The following is a 20,289-nucleotide window of genomic DNA, read 5'->3' as shown; positions in this document are numbered from 1 at the left end:
AGTAGTCCAAAAACCGGAACCTTCTTCCTTGACTCCCGGACAGCTCGACACCTGTAGGAAACAAGAAAAGACAGGATTTAAGGATAAACACTAACTGCAGCGCTGTGCAACATGCATTGATAAGAAATAGAAATCCGCACAAGCACCTCCCTCCACCCTGTTGGACTGCACTATTTTTAGGGAGGCATTGGGTGCACTGAGCCTTCCAGAAAGGAACAAATTTGAAAAAGTCAAGTATTTAGCTGACAATATATAACAACCAGATGGTCTCAGCCACAATTTACATATACATGTCAAATCAGGAGGCACTTCAAGCTAAAAGGTGAGATTCTTTTCATATTGTACCAGTAAGTTAGTAGTGACACCCAGCCTCATGAAACCCAGCCTCAGGTACAGCGTGCAACCTTATCCTACTTGAGGATTCTGAGCTCTGAAAAAGATCATTAGGGTCTGATTAAGATCTTGGTGGACGGGTTACTCCACCACCAAGGTGATGGATTTCCCATCCACCGAAATATAAATCCCAGTATATCCAATGGGATTTATATTTCAGCGATTGGGATATCCGTCACTGGTGGAGTAACTCTTACACTAAGATCTAAATCTGGCCCTAAGTTTGAATGAAGAAATCTTAATCGAGTACAGGCATCCAAACTATGTGGCTGATGAGAGTACTTCCTTGGGTATAAAATTTGACTTTCCAGCTCAGAGGTTTTCATGCCAAAATGAGCTTCTTAAGTGGTACCTCATCCAATTGATCTCTGATTTTGAGAGGACTTCCTCGGATACAGCCTACAACTTTGCCACACTGGAGGATTTTGACTTCCATTTCAGAGATGAAGTCCAAACCTATACTCCATCACAGTTGGCCTAATATTGAGTCTAGGCCCTGGCATACAGGAACCATAGACTATCGTTGGTACTTAGTGCTGATCCTCGGATACAGCCAACAACTTTGCCACACTAGAGGATTTTGACTTCCATTTCAGAGACTAAGTCCAAACCTATGCTTCATCACAGTTGGCCTGATATTGAGTCTAGGCCCTGGCATATTGCACCCATAGACTATAGTTGGTACTTAGTGCTGTTTGGCACTATTTTTCCTTAAATCTTCTAAAATCCATATCTCCTGGTCCCTTTATTGCATTGTTTGCTGTTTTTGTGCCATTTTGTTTATTAAAGCTTACTCTATTTTTAGAAATTGAAGTGGGATTTTTATTCTGTTGTATTTTTGTCTTTTTAGTAGTCCTAAATGCTTTATACATTTTCCTTAAGTTTAGCCAGTCTGCTCTGGGCCATAGTTTTTGGAGGTGAGCTCATTCTTAAATTATTTAAACCTTTACCTGGAAGTACAAGGTTAGTGATGGACTAGTATGTACCCCAAATAAAAAGAAGAATAAGATTATGAATAAGAATAATACCCATTAGTTTGGCAGACAGGGTACTCTGATGACCCTGACCACCAAATTCAAAATCAGGACCTTAATGTTGAGTGCTTATGTTTACGTAAAACTACTTTAATCACACAACAGAACTAAATAGTACACAATTCAATGATGGTATGATTTTCTGAGAGTGCTCCACCCTACCACTTCATAATCCTTTCTCCATCCAGGCAACACTATGGGCTACAGTCCTCAGTATCTTGTGGCAGATGCCTAAATTTGGTACAGGTACAGGTGCAGATTATGGGGGTGATTCTAAGTCTGGCGGGCGGCGGAGGCCGCCCGCCAGACTTCCCCCTCCAAAATACCGCTCTGCGGTCGGAAGACTGCTGAGGGTATTCTGGGTTTTGCACTGGGCTGGCGGGCGACCGCCAAAAGGCCGCCCGCCAGCCCAGTGCAAAACTACCTTCCCACGAGGACGCCGGCTCCGAATGGAGCCGGCGGAGTGGGAAGGTGCGACGGGTGCAGTGGCACCCGTCGTGAATTTCACTGTCTGCAATGCAAACAGTGAAATTCTTTGTGGGGCCCTCTTACGGGGGCCCCTGCAGTGCCCATGCCATTGCCAAAAGGCCGCCCGCCAGCCCAGTGCAAAACTACCTTCCCACGAGGACGCCGGCTCCGAATGGAGCCGGCGGAGTGGGAAGGTGCGACGGGTGCAGTGGCACCCGTCGTGAATTTCACTGTCTGCAATGCAGACAGTGAAATTCTTTGTGGGGCCCTCTTACGGGGGCCCCTGCAGTGCCCATGCCAGGGGCCCCACGACAACCCATACCGCCATCCTGTTCCTGGCGGGCGAACCGCCAGGAACAGGATGGCGGTATGGGCTGTCAGAATCCCCATGGCGGCGCAGCGAGCTGCGCCGCCATGGAGGATTCAAATGGGCAGCGGAAAACCGGCGGGAGACCGCCAGTTTTCCACTTCTGACCGCGGTCAAACCGCCGCGGTCAGAATGCCCAGCGGGGCACCGCCAGCCTGTTGGTGGTGCCCCCGTCATTTTAGCCCTGGCGGTCTTGGACCGCCAGGGTTAGAATGACCCCCTATATCTTTGTTACCCTCATTGGGTTTGGATTTACAGCCTAGTCACTTGTTCTTAACCCTGGTTTACTTTGGGCATAAACCTCCAGTCCACCTGATTGACTTGTTAGAGTTTTGCTCTGGTTGCGAGTGACATTTTTGATGGCTATTCACTGGTTCTCAAAGTTGCAATAACCTATCTCTGATGTGACATTACTAACTGAATGCAGTGCAGTAAGCCTTTGTGTCATGGTTCTGTATCTCCAACAGATGCTGTCTCCCTGGCTGATGAGGGTCACAGCGCCAATATAGAGGAAGGGCCTTTCAGGCTGATCAGGGTTAAAGCAATGATCAATTTTCTTGATGTTCTAGCATTGGCAACAGCAGTTCTAGTTCATGGCTGCAGTGTCTGACAATGGAGATGCCCTTAACAGACCACAATTTTTGGAACAATTCTTGGGCAGGAGTCACTCAGAGTGATCAGGATGCCCGCTGACGGTATGGGTACCTCACGGCTTTGCTCTCTGGTACTGTTGTCTTACTCTAGTACTGTCCTTTTTCTCTTGGTGTTCCACTCACTGGGAACATGCTGAGCTTTCTTCCTGCAGGGCGAGAAACACTCCTTACCTCTTTCAGCAGGCAGGCAGACAAACTTCTGTGCACTAGGCAGACCCTCATCTGCTCTAGAAAAAAGTGAAGATTTCAGGCAGTGCTGCCTCACCTCTGTTTATCTGTCAGGCAGATACACAGGCCTTGGTTACACAACAAATTTTCTAGTTTTCTTCAGAGACATCTCTTCCTTGAAAGAAGATGTTTCTATTGGAACAAAGTGGATTGAGATGGTTTACACTTTAATGGGCTTTTTCGAAGACCATGGATGTGGACACTCCAGTACAATTTGGGATTGTTTTATAAGGTTCAGATTGCAAGTTTGCCAGTCCGTGGACCACAATGGTTGGTGGTCAGACCATTGTATTATGGTTTCATAGACCTAAGACCTCAGCAGTCCCATCAACCCCGCCAGGCAGCGCAGACCGCCACGGTCTCAAGACAGACCTATGAGGCTGTCCGAGCCACTGTTTTCACCAGACAGATTATGATGTTGCCTTCAGCCGAGGTAACTGTGGCGGTCCAACCACCACGTCCCAGTTGGTGGAAATGGAGACCATAAAAAGCAAGAACTCACCTGTAGGCAGCATCACAAAACCTGTGCTGCCATGGAACTGATCCTTCATGTTCTGCTGCTGTTGATAAATGGAGCCCAAAATCAACGCCGCCATGGATGCAACTGACGATAAGACAAAACATCTACCTGTGTCCCCAAAACAGTAAAGAGTACATTACCTTGTGTCACACAACAGCAAAACCACATTAATATCACATCCTGCTATTTGAACTGACACCCTCACATTGGAGACATTGTAAATATACTGAAGATATATCTGTATGGATGTGTCAATTAACTCAAACACCCCTTCTATGCAAAATCCCTGTAATGAACCCACACATATCACCGACATTGCAAGAGAATGTAAGGTAAATGGGATGCACCATATTGTGGGAGAAAATTATCCAAAGCTCACAATTTAAACAATACCTTTAGGATAGGAATGACAGCATCAGGGGGAGCCCAGGAAGGATGCAGTCCTGGGACACATATCACTTTGCACATTTCCATAAAAAAGTGGCCTTCCCGTATCACAGGGACAACCAATTGTAGAACCAAGTGCCATGCCTATGTGCCAAATGTGTAAGTGCAAGTCAAGAAAGCAAATACAACAGCAACAGCATTGGTCACACAATAGATGAAGTAGATGGAAGCTATTCACATAGATGAAGTAGATGGAAGCTATTCACATGGAAATGGACACATGGTGAGGAACTTGTATAGGAAGGTGGCACAACTGTAAACCCCCCATGCGTGGACAAACAAAACTCTAGTTTCCACACATGATTCAAATATCCAATCTACATCAGGGGGAGAAATCTAACACAATACATGTTGACATTGGCCAAGGCAAGATAAAATACTTACCATCTCAAACAAAACACAATGCGATGACACCCCAATTGGAAAACCACCCACATATCTATCCAGTAAACATCTACCCTTATCCTGGTTGACACCAGCACTGCCCCAGAGCTTGACAACTACTGCAAATGAAACAGCAATCAGGGTGAATCATACCCAACTGTAGGCATACATCATAAATTACTCAAGAACAGCAAAAAGGTAGAAAAGTAATGGCAGGACAAATGTGTACCCCAAAAAACCCTTGGATTTATTAATTCCAGAGTAATGAGAATTAAAGACCATTGGCCAGTCCATTAGAAAGTCTCTTTACAGTGCTGTGCACCAGCTTGACTCTGATCACTACCAAAGCACCTCAACAGGAAGGAGCATCAAGTGGGCATGCAGGCACTTCAGGGATCATCCTTGGGTTGGGTGAGGATGGATTTGGGATGGATGGGTTCGGGAGGGCTGGGCTTCACTTTGGGGGGTTGGACTTAATTTTGGGAGGGAAGGGCTTAACGGTTGGAGGGGTGGGCTTCTTCTTCAGGGTGGGAGGGGTATGCTGGTTTCAGGGGGGCAGGTGCGATGGCGAGGACTTGAAGATGGAAGGGACGGTTTGGGAAAGGAGTGGGGTCTTTTTGGTTTTGAGAGGGGGTGGGAATCAAAGGGGTAAGGACAAGGTCAAAAAGAAAACTTTCTTGGAAAAACAGATAGGGACTTCAGAAGGGATGAGGGGTTGTGAGGTTTAGTAAGTGGGTGTGTTGGTTGTAAGTGTTGATGCTGCTTATGTGTGCATGTCTGAGTCATGCTTGGGTTTGGGTTGTGTCTGTTTCATGTGTGAGTGTGGGTGTTTGCATTTCTTGCGAAACTGTGAAGTGGAGGTGCTGGGGAATGTGGGAGCGGTGACTCTTTATGTAGTTGTTGGGGTGATGTTTGTTCGACCCTGTCTCCTCCACTTGTCTGTGCTGATGCTGAAATTACAAAGACAAAGGGTCACTACATGCACCTGATCACACTTGAACAACAGCTGTGATTTGCACACATTACCATAAGGTACAGTAGCCCCAGCTACAAGCTCCAGCAAAGTGGCTCCACCATTTGCAACACCGTATGCATGCATGCTACATGAACTGTGAAGACAACTCTAATTGCATGGGTGAAGTTGTTCAATCACAATACCCATGGAGCATGAAGGAGACCTTATCACCTTGAATGGGTTGCCTTATTTACGATCCCTCACAAAATAGAATGGCAATGCCAAGTTGACTCTCACAGACCCCACACAAGGTCATGCATCCGGCTAATCTTCATATTCCCATTACCACATCATGATGAAATGACAGCCAAATAATCCTGCCAAGTTGCTGAAAGAAGTACAGTAGCCAAAAGAAGGTAACATGGAAACTCCCATGTCAAATTGGAAAAAGAAACCCAGTGGGCATTTCACTATATGTACATTGTCAAAATAGACTCATGGAAATTGTACTAATGTTTCTCAGATAGATCACACATCTTGCACAGAAATGTACACTGGAGACAAACTGAGCAAACTGTCTGGAAGATTTGTCTACAAATATCCACACCACAATAAATCAGCCATTCCCAGGAAAATAACTTCTTATGCTTGGTACTCCTGAGAATACTCTACTCAGATTGCATAAGTAAAAGCGAAATAGTCCTTTGAATGTTGTAGAGGCCCAGTGATACTCAAGTACCAGTAGAAGGCCTTTAACATGTTTCTCAATAGGAAGGTACATCACTGTCCCTTTTTGTCATGCAAACACAGATTCCCTTGGATGAATGGTTGTACACAACCACATACGATTCCTACATTACTGTAAGTCACTCCCTGATGCATGTCAACAGTTAGACAATGAACCTTCACCATTTAACATGTGCTAAGCACTTTGCTAAATGTTTCAACATCAATGGGATGGAAATGCACATTGAGAGTAACAACTGTAGTCCTACCTCTTATGTATTTCATGTCTTTTGCAATTGTACATGCCAAATTACATGGAATGATGGGTGAGGGTATGTGTGTACCACCAATCAATGTTGACACACTCCTGCCTGTGGCACTATATGAACTATAGCCCCATCACATATGACTAATGAAAAACACATGTTGGCATGCCCACATATGTGAGGGAATAAAACATCATCCCATGAAAATAGGTAGATCATGCATGAAACAGCAGTGAAAATGATATGGGAAAAGTGAAAGGTGCACACGCTAACATGTAGACACAAGGAATGATGGCAACAGTGATGTCACCAAAATCATGTCACTCAAAATTTACTACTCATCAAGGGAAAGTATTGATCTGCGACTGCACCGAAAGTGCAATGTATGCTTTGTCACATGTATGATGGCCATCTTCACATGACAGTAGTGAGGAACCAACACTCGTGAAACACTGAAGACAAGTGGCCTGTGGGGGACAGATGCCAATAGACTCACTTGAGCAGACACATGGCTGATTACAGTGATCTATTACTTTGTGTTTTTTGGGAAGATACACAGAAGACAAGTGAACTGTCGGGTACAAATTGACACCCACAACAACAAACAACATGACCTGATTGATCACTGTGCTCAGCTATGTGTTGGCCCTGGAGAATTAATTGGTTGTGGACTGTACTCTGTTGTGTCCTAGGTCACTGGGCCAATAGGCAAGGCACATCAGCATGCACCAACTACCAAACCTACACAATTAATCATCATGTGTGTGACACATGGCCCATCTCCAGTTTTCACTAACCCTTCAACTTAGCAATATAACAGGCAGGAATCTGTCCAGGACTCACCCCCTTTTAACTGCTGGGCTCTCCTCAAACATTGCTTAAGCTCAGTGTAGGCCACTGCCAGGATGCAGGCCATGAGGGGGGTCAGGCTCCGACGTGTGCACCGCTCATGCTGGGAAAACAGTCTCCACCTGGACCTCTGTGATCTTCCAGGCACCGCTTCTCAGGTCCTCCCACTTCTTCTGACAGTAGGTGCTCCACTGGCTATGGAACCCCAGGGTCCTCACCTTCTGGTTAATGGCTCTCCAAATCCCTTTCTTCTGATGGACGCTGACCTTTATGGATGCACAACACAAATAAAAAGGTTACAAATCCCTTTTTTGGCCAAATGGTTTTGTCTCACACATTTCAGAAACACCAAGCACAATAATTTGTAATTGTCAACACACCACAAGTGTAAAGCACACATGCTGATAAGGACATGGCTACACAATTTTGGAGTCATTTGCACATTAACCCACTACCCTGCTCGTGACCTGCACTGAGTAACAAAGCCTACTGACATCTGGTATCCCAGTCCTAAGCAACATGTACTGTTATTTGAGCCACAATGAAACACAACACACCATTGTGGGCTTCTGAAAGGTAAGCTCTTTGGGCCAGACTGGAAAGGCACATGTACATCCAGCCACATTGACTCAATGCATACAGTTCCTACAGGCAACTACCATACTATAGATTTCACCCTAAGACTTAGACGACAAGGAAAGGGCAGTTGTGGTTGGCACAGAAAGTCTCTTCCTTGTGCATGTGTGGACATGTCGCCTACCTAATGTTAAGTCTTACCACTTCAGGGTGGGTTTCTGTGTATGTACTTGTAGCACAGAACACACCTTTTACCATATGAGGGAATCCTACAGGGATGACATCCAACATTCTAAGGTATGTTTGGTCTGATTTTTGTCACACAACCAAGCTAATGAGTCACATGACACGCCCTCCCCGGAATCAACCAACTATCTGCACTGTTGGTTTGTCTCTTGTGCAATACGCCTGTTCTGGACAAATATAACCTATGTAAAGTTGACAACAGAGCTGTGGGAGAAATTGGCCTATCATAAGTAAATGACACACATTGACAATGAGTCAAAATGCACATAAGTACTAGATCAGGGAGTTACCTCAGCACCCATTACTAATGTAGTCAATGGACCAAGGCATTCAGGCTAAGTCTTGCCACTGGAGATTCATTTTGGCCACATGGCAGGTCTACAGGGAGTGAACCCGGTGCCACAGTTGCAAAGCCACAGTAACTCCACCCCAGCCTGGCTTATGTCCCATACTTGGATATACATTTGACAGGTCCTGGACTCTGCAGGCTGAGCATACAGAACCTACATGACATTCACATTTCCATTACTTTGATGCATGACAGTACATCATGTGCTTATCCTCTATATGGGTTGTGAGTTTCATATGGTTTTCATACAACAATTTGACAAGGCCAGATGTGAGTTCAGTGATCTGTGGCACAATACACATTGCTTGCAAGGTGCTCAAATCACCAGACAGTATACATACGCAGCTCATGCTGTGGTGTACATACATGTAGTTTGACATATACAACCATCATATCCAAAGATATGCCATTGTATGGCTGTAAAGTCTCCTTCCCTAGATATATGACTTCACCACAAGAAGGATTTAAGCCTTATTACACAACACAATGTTGATGTGAGATCAATAGAGTACCTTTCTCCACTACCTGCACCATGTACATCCCATTTATGGCACACAAAATATGACAACAGGCACCCACAGTCTAACTGGAACACAGAGGTGCATTGTAACCACTGAAGATGGAAAGGATGGTGCTGAAGAGAGTCAAATATGCCTATGTGCTTCTTACCTGCTCCTCTGGTGAACCATGGAGCTAACCATAGAGGGGAAGGACCTCCTCAACAAGCCTATCCTGCTCCTCAGGAGAAAAGGCAGGGGCCCTTTCTCCTGCTTCCCCTGGTATGATTTCTCTCTGAGGCGGCACACACCAGCTGAAGTGGTGGAAGTGTTAATGGCAGCAGTGTCAGGAGTCAAGTGACTGAATTTGCAAAACATGGTCTACATGTATGCCATGTACACGGTCATCACCACCGACGGGAACAGCCATTGGCCCATGACCGTCACACAGGCAACAAAGTTAGCCTATGGCTGTGTCCACTGTGGTTGAAACCACCCACCATGCTGTCAACTTCCACCGGTGGACGCGGACGGTTCCTAATGGCCAGTGAAGTAGGTCAGGCATCCACCATTTTGGTGGTTGGAAATAGAGTCTTGGGTGCTGATAAATTTGTCACAACAATAATATATGTGATGGATCATTACAAACATTTTAAAGCAGCCTTGTTGTGTAGGGTCTACTAGTGTAGTGTGTTGCTAGGCACTGATGGCATATTATGGTGGTGCACTTTCTACCTGGACTGAAGGTAATTTTGGCGGTTGGAACAGACTGTTACATTTCAAGGAGCATTTGCGGAGCAGATAGCTCGGTGTTGGACAAATCCATTTGTGGACACCTGTGTAGACAACTATGGGGGTCACATTTAACCCTTGTGTAGTTGACAGCTATGATGGGTAATGTGCGTAATGTATTTCCTGTCAGAAATGCTTTGTCACATGATTGTTGCTATTCATCATGTATGTTGGTGTGGACACAGTGACTAATGCTCCAACCCCTGTAATTTCACCAATAGCTACCCTGGGAGAGGGAGGATGTGAAAACCTTTAGTGTTCCAGACCTTCAATCCATGGAAGAATATCAGATCATCAAACAGTACCATCTGAAGAGGCAAACAATTGTGAATTTATGTCAATAGTTGAAGCCAGATTGGATCCCTGAAAACACTAATCCAGCATGCACCACCTATCATTCAACTCATGGCAGTATTACACTTCCTGGCTACAGGGTCCTTCTAATATACAGTGGCCATATCCGTTGGTATATCCCAACTATGTTCAGTGGTATGAGATGTCCTGTCAACAATGATAAAACACTTTGATAGCAATATCAGGTTCCCCAGGCATGAGGATTTAGCCAATATGAATGCTGACTTCTATGGTTTTGCTCACCTTTCACACGTGGTGGGAGCCACTGATGGCACACATGTTGCTGTGGTGCCACCGCAGGCCAGTAAACAAGTGTATCACAACAGGAAGCACTCCCATTCTGTCAATGTGCACGTTTTCTACTGGTCAGATCTCTATATCTCAAATGTCTGTGCCCAGTTCCCAGGTTCAGCCCATGATTCCTTTGTACTGCAAAACACCACCATACCCCAGCTGAAGTCACAACTGCAACCAGAGAGGACCTGGCTGGTTGAATAGACACATCTGCCCTGATTTTGTGTGTGCAATGTCAGGTGCACTTATGTCTCATTCCTAAACATAAGACTCACCATATCCAAACAGTGCTTGGTTATTGACGCTGCTGAGCAATCCAACTATGCCAGGGGAATTCCACTTCAGTGAGGCCCATGGAAGAACACAGTGGGCAGTGGAGCGGGCATTTAGGCTCCTGAAGGCCAGATTTTGCTGTCTGGACAGAACTGGGGGAGCCCTCCTCTACTCTCCCAGGAAAATGTCTTAGATCACTGTGGCATGCTGCATGCTCCATAATCTTGCCCTACAGTATAAAATCCCTCACATCCCAGAGGAGGGGAGCCTGGGGTGCCATCGGGTGAGAAGCCTGAAATGCCAAATGAAGATGATAGTGGTGAAAAGGAAAAGGCTGACTTGAAACAAGATCTCATCTACAGCTTCTTCTCATGAGTATAAGTATGTCATGAGATGTTGTTGCTTTGACTGTACAATGAACAGTATTTGTGATAATATGTGGAGTTTATTATTCAAAATAGCTAGGGTGCTGATGCTCAGGCAAAATCTGCCAAAGAGTGTTTGACAAGATGGATTTTGACACATCCACATCTTGATGATGTTGCTTTGTTTGTGTCAGATTTTTTATAATGCTCTTTGTTCTCCAAATGCTTGCTATGTGACTTGTGTCAGATGTATGGTTTCAGAACCATACTCCTTGTTTTGTTCTTTGCTCAAGTACCTTCACCATGACATCTTCATGTGGGCATTTCAGAGTTGTGACATTGGCAGGCATATGATGCTGTGGACATACAAAGTGGACATGGATTGTTCCTAGCAATGTAGATCACATTCTTTGGGTATTAAAAACGTATGCCAAGACAGCTTGCACAGTGATAGGATGGGCGTTTAAAATAATCCATTGGACTTGTTCCTTGTCGTGTGGTGGCCCTGATGCATACTTGGTGACACCATGTGGTCAGAAAATATGTAGTCCTAGGCCAAATTCATGTTAGTTTCCCTACACATTGGCTGAAAACTCTTTGCATGAACTGTGTGTAGCTGTTAATGTGTTTCATCATTGTAGGCCAAAGTGCCTGTGACACATCACTGACATTTGTTTGAGTCATACCACCAGATGCTGAAGCACTGGATTGTAATGACTCTCTGATCAGAAACCATTCTACTGCCATCTGTTCGAGTCTTGGACTGTATGATGTTGGTTTACTTTTGTGTGGTAGGCAATATGGTTCCAGCTGATGACATCAACCGCTTTAATGCCTATTCTACAGGACATTGTCTGATAAATCCATTCCTTCCATGATCTGTACCTGTACATTTGATCATTTACCAGTATGATTCAATCATGCATGGTCAGTGGAAGAGGTCTGCCCAGGGGCTATCCCAGCTTGACCTGTTGAGTAAAAGAGTGCATCATTCTTGGATGAAGTGTGCAATCTACCTCCAAAGGTTTTGTGTCACGGTAACTGGAAACATTGGACATTCTTAAGTTGTAGATTAGCTCATTGTGCCATGTTACCATGGTATTGGAGTATTTGACATGACATGTGAAACTTGCCTAGACTATTGGACTCAGGCAAATCAGTAGATGTGCTGATCATTTGCAGTGTGGATGAGGGAATGAAAATTACATCTTGCCAACAGTGATGCCAACCCAGCGGAGAGACAGCATTTGCATTTGACCGTTTGAAGGCCTAGTTGAGTGTGATGCAGGCAAACACACAACTCTGTTCTATTTGTATTTGCAGTAATCATGCGTGCAGTGGTGTGTCAATGTGCTTGCTGTTGCTACCAATCAGTTGATGCAGCTTAAGACCTTAGAAATACTTGGTGTGCAAACTTGGCAAGGTGCCATTCCTGTCCTCACTAGTTTCTTTTTGGGATACCACATCAAGATGGAGCTAGTTAGACAGACACATCTCTATGTTGAGTATGATCTGTATATTGCTGACTCATAGGTGAGTAAACTTAATTTGAGAGTACACACACAGGTGTCTGTGGGAGAGAGATCATTGAGCTGATGTTTGGAGTTACAGAAACAGGGCCTCCTGGGAGTTACAGTGAGGTCACTCCCTCTACTTCCCAACACTTGACAAATGGCATACTCGCAGGTGAGAAAACTTGATTTGAGAGTTCACCAACAGATGTATTTTGGCAAGTGAACACTGGGCTGGTGGTTATAGTTACAGAAATAGGGCCTACTGGGCTTTGCAGTCAGGTTACTCCCTCTACTTCACAACTAGGCAAATGGCATACTCCCAGGTGAGGAAACTTAATTTGCGAGTACACAAACAGGTGTCTTTGGGAAAGTGAACTCCGGACTGTTGTTAGGAGTTACAGAAACAGGGCCTCCAGGGAGTTGTAGTCAGGTCACTCCTACTTCCAAACACTTGACAAATGTTGGGTATTTCATATTTGTTGCCAGACTGCATTTTGGTTGGAGCATACATTTACATGTTGAGACATTTGATGAGTCCTGGGATGACTATTTTGTTATTGAAACACTTACAAGCACCATTCCAACTTATGGCATGTGATAGGCTTTCGTAGATGTGATGTTAGGTCCAACAATACACATTGACAGTCTTACATCTCAGATACTCTGGATATTCAATGTTGTTAGAGTCGATTAATAAAACATTGGGAAAAGCTGAGCTGTGAGAATGCAGGACATTGCAATGTAGAGACAGTTTTTGTGTTGTAACTTATCAGACTCCACTCTCCTAGGTAATCCTATCAAGCCCTTAGGATGGGCAAGACCTTCTCCTTCTAACGATTTGTAATGGGGCACTGGGAGGACCACGCCAGTCTTGTTGGTCTCCGTCTGTTGTCTGGAGGGCGGGGAATGCACCTTGCCCCTCAGGTCATTCCACCTCTTCCTAATGTTGACAATCCTATTCCACAGTTCAATTTTCATACTCAGAGGAGTGTGGTGGATTTGGACTCCAAACTATTGTGGCTCTACTCTTATGATTTAATTTACCATGACTCTCAACTCAAACGTGGATTTTTGGTGCTTCACGACTGAAAATAAAGTGGGTGACAGTGACAAAGTAAACAAGACAAGTGATAGTTGGGGAAAAAATGAAAAAATAGTTGAACTGTGTTTAAGGTGAAAAATGGGATGGGCAAAAAGGGCTACCTTATGTGACACAACATTACAAAAAGTAGTGTGGTCTTTTGCTGTGCTGCACTGGAGATGCAAAGGATCATGGTTTGTGAAAAGGTATATTTTATAGTGTGATTTGCAGGTTAGTCCACTGGGCCCATAATGTCAGCTGTGTTGTTTTTTCATCCAGTGTGCACTTGTTTGTTACTTTGCTGAATGCGGACTGCAGTGGTTGATTGCCATTGGCTAACCACCGCAAGGAGACCACCACATCTATGTGTGTTTGTAATAGGCTCAGTGGATGCCTGTGGCACTGATGGCAGCGGAGTACGGACCAGCACAATAGCAGACTGCCTGTGCTGCTGATGGTCTGCACTTTGGCTTGGCAGGCGCAGGTTTTGCCTATGCACTTTGTAATGCAGTGGTCTGGGGACTGCTGGCACAGCGGTCTTTTTGGGACTGCCGCCTTGGAGGTCTGCCAGTTGGACCACCAAACTCATAACCAGACCCAAAGTATCTTTCACAGGCTGCTGTCCAGACACAGCTTTTTTGTAAAGTCATGCTTCTCACAGGAAGTAGTATACTGAGGCTGTATCCAAGCCATAGCACCCATGAGAAGGACACAAAATCTAATATGAATCTAACATGAATACTGAAAAGAGACCCCCACTAGCCATCAACATGTGTAACTGTTTGAAATGATACATACGGCTCTTACTCAATGTGTGTAAATTATATAATTTGTTTTAATGTTCTCATCATGAAACATCAGTAGAGAACAACTATTTGAACAAAGACATACTTAACACAATAAGACATAAAAGAGTTGTTGACATACATTTAAGTATAGTGGTCAACATATATAGTGTAAATTTGGAATGTTGTTAGCAGTTCACTTTATAACATACTTCATGAAGTTCCGGAGAGGTTTGCTCTCAATTTTAGTAACATCCATAAAAGTGAGTGTGTATACAGTGCTTTTATATTGTTACGAAGTAGAAGATACCAAATAACACTATCACCCTGGTCCCTTATTGCTTGTTTTTATTTCTTTTTTATGACGGGGGATCAAGTCCCCAAGTCATAAAATGTCAGTTGCTACTTTCTTGTCGGGTTGCCAACTAATCAGATCATGGGTTTGTAACATGATTTTGCCTCATAGCTATAAATTCTGATCCTTGATTTCTCAAAATCTATTGAACAGATTTACACAAAATCACAAAAGGAGTTTCCTGGTTCAAACTCTAGTTTTCTGTTAAATTTAGTATAATTCTATTTGGCTGTTTTGGTTCTAGCATTTGAATTTGGAAAATGTATTTTGAGAACTCCCATTTTTCTCTGCCCCCGCTTGATGGATCACTGGAAAACTTTCTGGGAAAGAGCTGAAGTGGATGAACATTTTTAGAACAAAGTTTCCTGAACATTCGTCAAACAGCATCAAAGTTAGCAGCAAACAAATGTTTTTGATTTTTCCCAGTCCAGTCTTGCAAACAGTAGGGAAAGTGTAGGACTTTGGAGAGGTTGGATTTACTATTCCTAATCCAGTCAAAGCAAAAGTAGAGAAAGTGTTGGACTCCAGAAGGGTTAGATTTACTATTTCCCTGACCAAGAACCTTTGAACAGCCATGAAGAATTTCAGATACGGGATGGAAGCTGTGGCCACTTGGATGAGGGAGGGCTGCCTCAAACTGAATTCCGATAAAACCGAGATACTCGTCATGGGACCCTCACCGTCGGCCTGGTACGACTACTGGTGGCCCTCCACACTTGGCAAACCCCTCCCCCCCACAGACCTTGCACGCAACCTCTGCATCATCTTCGACTCAACACTCACCATGACCAGGCAGGTCAACTCTGACACATCTAAATGCTTCAACATCCTACGAAAGATTGTCAGATGGTTACCAACCAAGTGCTTGAAAACTGTGACACACGTCCTTGTCACAAGCAGACATGAGTACGCCAACGCCCTCTACGCTGGAACCTTCCAGAAGAACTTGAACAAACTGCAACAGATCCAGAACGCCACCGCCTCCAGACTCATCCTAGACATCCCCCGCTGAGAACACATCACAGAACACCTGAGGAACCTCCACTGGCTCACCATCGAGAAGTGGCTCAACTTCTAACTCCTTGTACTCGCCTACAGAGCTCTCCATGACAACGGGCCTTATTACCTCAACAACCGCATCAACTGGTAAAACTCTTCCAGACCTCTCCGTACGTCCCAATGAAGTCCTCAGAGGGTGGAAAATCATTTTCATACCTGGCAGCAAAAGGATGGAATGCCTTACCAACACACCTCAGACGGTCGCCATCGCTGCCTCAGTCCAGGAAGGACCTCAAGACCTGGCTCTTTTACTGATCTCTGAGGTCAACCCTCAGTGCTTTGAGACACTAGGGGTGAGTAGTGCTCTTTGCAAGATCGTGATTGATTGATTGACTGTAAATACTCCAGTCAAAGCAACAGTAGAGAAAGTGCTAAACTTTGTAGGAGTGAGGTTTACTATTTGCAACCCAATCTAAGCAACAGTAAGGAAAGTGCGGGACTCCGTAGGGGATAGATTTACTATTCTCACTATAGTCTAAGCATCAGTAGAGAAAGTGTTGGACTTTGGAGGGGTTAGATTTACTATTCCCACTCCAGTCTAGGCAACAGGAGGGAAAAGTTGTACTTCAGAAGTATTACATCTAAGAATTCAATTCCTAATCATTCATTATACATACTTCAACCTGTATTAAGAACTATATAAATTATGTCACATAAAAGAAATATATTCTATATTATTAAACAAAAAAAGAACATATTTTGAATTATAAAATTTAAAAAAATGAAGTTACTTGTAATAACATTCACTTACCCACCTATGAAACATCTAAAAAAATAAAATACATACCAAACAATTCATCTTAAAAAAATACTTTAAAAATCAAAGAACAAATGACATATTGATTGACATCCAAAATTAAAACAACACTTACCATTACATGAACAAAGAAGAGAAATAAAACAAATAATTAACATAAGAGGTATTTTAACATTGCACATAGTTAGTTATCAATTAATTACAAATAAATACAACTTAAAAAAAAATATTTTCACTTTCATATCTTCACTCTCTATCTCCCGAGAGAAAAAAGCACAGTATTAAAAAAGACATTACTAACAAACATTTAACTATTAAAATACACATTAAATTAAACTAAATTAAATAATTATAAAATGAAATAATTTACATATTTAACAATCAATTAAATATTTAATTAACATTAAAATATAAATTAACATTAAAATTAAATACATTTCAAGTAAATATACTACCCACTGTATTCCCCATAAACCTACCAATCCCCTTCTAAAATATAACTTACCATTAGAAATGATAAAATTAAAGTATACATTAGAATTAACAAACTAAAATGTAAAATAAAAAAACAAATAAAGAAATTTATGTAATTAACAGTCAAATACAAAACAATACACAAGCAAACTAATTTTCATTCAATTTAAATTAATTATAACTTACTTAACTTCACACCCTATTCTTCTAAAAGCAGAGCAACTTGCTACAACATTATAAACTACTAGCCCCCGATACATGGTGTACTTCAGCATCGGGTGACGCTGGGATTGGTCTGCAATCTGGTGACCTAGCTTTATAGGGCTTTTAGTGAAATGGTGCTGCAACTCTTGAGTGCACTCAAAGAAAGATGGGAAGGGGTGGTGGGAAAGGAATTTACAGAGTTAGAATGGTATGGAACATTAGAACACCCACAGAAGGTGTCCCAAAATGCATGACTGAAATACATTCAATTCAGTTATAACCACTTACCTGACACCCCAAAGTCTCAGCATCATATACAGGATGGGATCCCAGAGGTTGCCTCGGTGTGCGCATCTTGATGTGGACTTTTGACACATGACCTAGGGCTGCCACCACATGCATACATACTGTGGGAAGGTGTTGGATAGGCTGAAAGCCACTCTTGGTCGTGCACTGGTATGTTCAATAGAAGTGTGTCTACTGAGAACGATCCCTCAACCCAAGACAAAGAAGGTGGGCAACATGTTTCTAGACCTGGCCCTCATGCTAGACAGGCAGAGGGCAGTGATGACCTGGAATTCTAGAAAGGGTCCCGCGGTGGAGGTGTGGGCTACAGATGTAGCCATGTGGTCAATGGCAGAGAAAAGTGCTTTGCTCATGGAAGAGGCATCTGGGGTGTGCAGCCGGCCCATGGCAGGACTGTGGACGGAGATACTGGAAACATAGGAGAACCCCACCAGCAAGGAGGAGCAAGATACTGAGGCTGGGGAAGAGCCAGACATGGGTGACAATGAGTATGGGTGATGACAAAGGAGCAGAAGAATAGCAGATGGGCTGCAGGGACAATAACTTGCCCCAACTGTAAAAGGTGGGCCCCCCTAACCCCTTCTTATTGGCTGCCTGCAAATTAGAACTCTTTTTTGACAGCCTGGGCATCTGGGTTGACACTCACAGACATTCTGTTCATAATGACTGAGTGCCTTGGGAGCCGCCTCTGCCCCCTAGTCAGTTGTTTACATTTGCCCGTAACCACATGCTGGAATTCCCTGGGGATGGATGGTTAGACATGTTACTATGCTCCTTGGTTCTTCTGTGTCCCCTATTGGGACGGACTGGCTTTAGCTTTTTTATATTGGATTGCACGTTGTGAAGAAGAGGTTCACCCCCTCAGAGGAGACGGAGGGACAGGAGTGGAATGGATAGGCCCCAGAATCCCATTGACCCCTGATGGTTGGGCTGTTTTGAGGACAAATAGCGATGTTGATGTACAGAATATCCTGGCCTGTGACATTGTCAACTGCCTGTGTAGCACTTACCAACACTACACATCTATGGTCGCTAATATGAGTAAATTCTGCTTCGTGTACTATTGGATTGCACCTATTTGTTTTGAAATGCCAATAAAAATTGTTTACATTTTTTTATAAACTAGTAATTAGATTTGAAAATAAACAATTACAACAACAATCTTTCTTTTAAGGAAATAAGAACAATTACACTAACAATACTAACACCTAATAATAATTGAACTAAAACATATACATTCATAAAAAACAATATATTTACGACTACATTAAAGAAAGTTATATTCGAAACAATGATATTCTTGAAAATTATATTATATATGAAAAACTACATTCTTGTTTATCATAGTCTATCCCATGATATGTTGGTGGTAATGTGATTATAAACCAATATTTATGTCCCACAATATTTACAAATTGATATTCTTTTCAAACACAAAATTTATCTGATGGTCCAATCCCTCCATAAGTGACAAGACATAAGCAAATGCCATAACTCCTTTGACTCTCCATATCAAATGTTTCATTTGAAAGAGGCTTGAATCAAGATATGCTAAACCTAACAAAACTGAACTTTTCAGCACTGGTTTCCCTTATTTATTTTATTATAGAGGGAGTTCTTATTCAATGAATGAGCATGGAAATAAACACCACCTCTAAGTTCTTAACAGTCAGGTATTAAATGTGGATATGCCAAGGAATCTAGCCTTCTGAGTTTTGTAAATGGCATCTTCTGGCTATTTGAGAAAAGGAATTTCCTGATTACAAGAACTGCTGGCAGGGGCGGCTCCTGTCGGGGGCAAAGCAGCGGGGTGGGGGACACAAAACAAAGACAACCACATCACAAAAAAAAAAAATCTTACTTGACCTGCTACATCGCTGACACTGCTCTTCTGTCTCCACTCGCTGCAGGCACAGGCTTCCGGCCTGCACTGCGGCCAATCCTACCGCTAGTCTGATGCTGCTGGTAGCATGAGAGCAGTGTTAGGATTGGCCTGAGTGCCCTGGCTTTGTGTTCCTAGGCAGACTGGGAGCCTGTGCCTGCCCTCTCCAACCCAGCAAAACAGTGCCTGGATACAGCTCAATGCACATGTGTATTTGGCTGTCCTGAGATGGCCAGCCAAGCACACATGCACACCGAGGGGAGTGCACACCACTTTCCCTCTGTCCCTGTCATCCCCCACGGCCCCTTCCCTTGAAAAATAAAAACAACAATAAACATTATTTATTATTATTTTCATTTTCCAGTTTGAAGCTGCTGCTGCTGTCAGGGGGGGTGACGCTCCTCCGCCATAGCGGAGGTGCCAACGCTGACTGCAGGTTCTGTCATCTGTATGTGTTACTATTGATCATGATTCTATTCTAGTAATACTTCACAATACAATGACCACGAATGATAAATTTCTCAGATAGTTCAGATCTTACCTCTCAAAAAGGGTCCGATACAGAAAAATTGATGACTTCCTCAGAGTTAACTTACAGCTTTTCCGAGTCATTAAGGTTCATTCTCCACACCCTTGCTATTCAAGGTAGAGCCTCTGGTTGAACTACTGCATAGCATATGAGCATCGTGCTACCAATATGTAGATAATGTGCACATATACATAAACATGGAACACACAATCAGCAAACATACCCTAAACACTTGCTTGAAGACAGGTCCAAGCTTGGGTAAGATATGAAATTGAAACTTAACTTACCAAAAACAGAATTCCTGAAT

The sequence above is a fragment of the Pleurodeles waltl genome, chromosome 1_1 (genome assembly GCF_031143425.1).
Source record: "Pleurodeles waltl isolate 20211129_DDA chromosome 1_1, aPleWal1.hap1.20221129, whole genome shotgun sequence".
NCBI lineage: Eukaryota > Metazoa > Chordata > Amphibia > Caudata > Salamandridae > Pleurodeles > Pleurodeles waltl.
Note: the sequence above shows the minus strand (reverse complement) of the source record.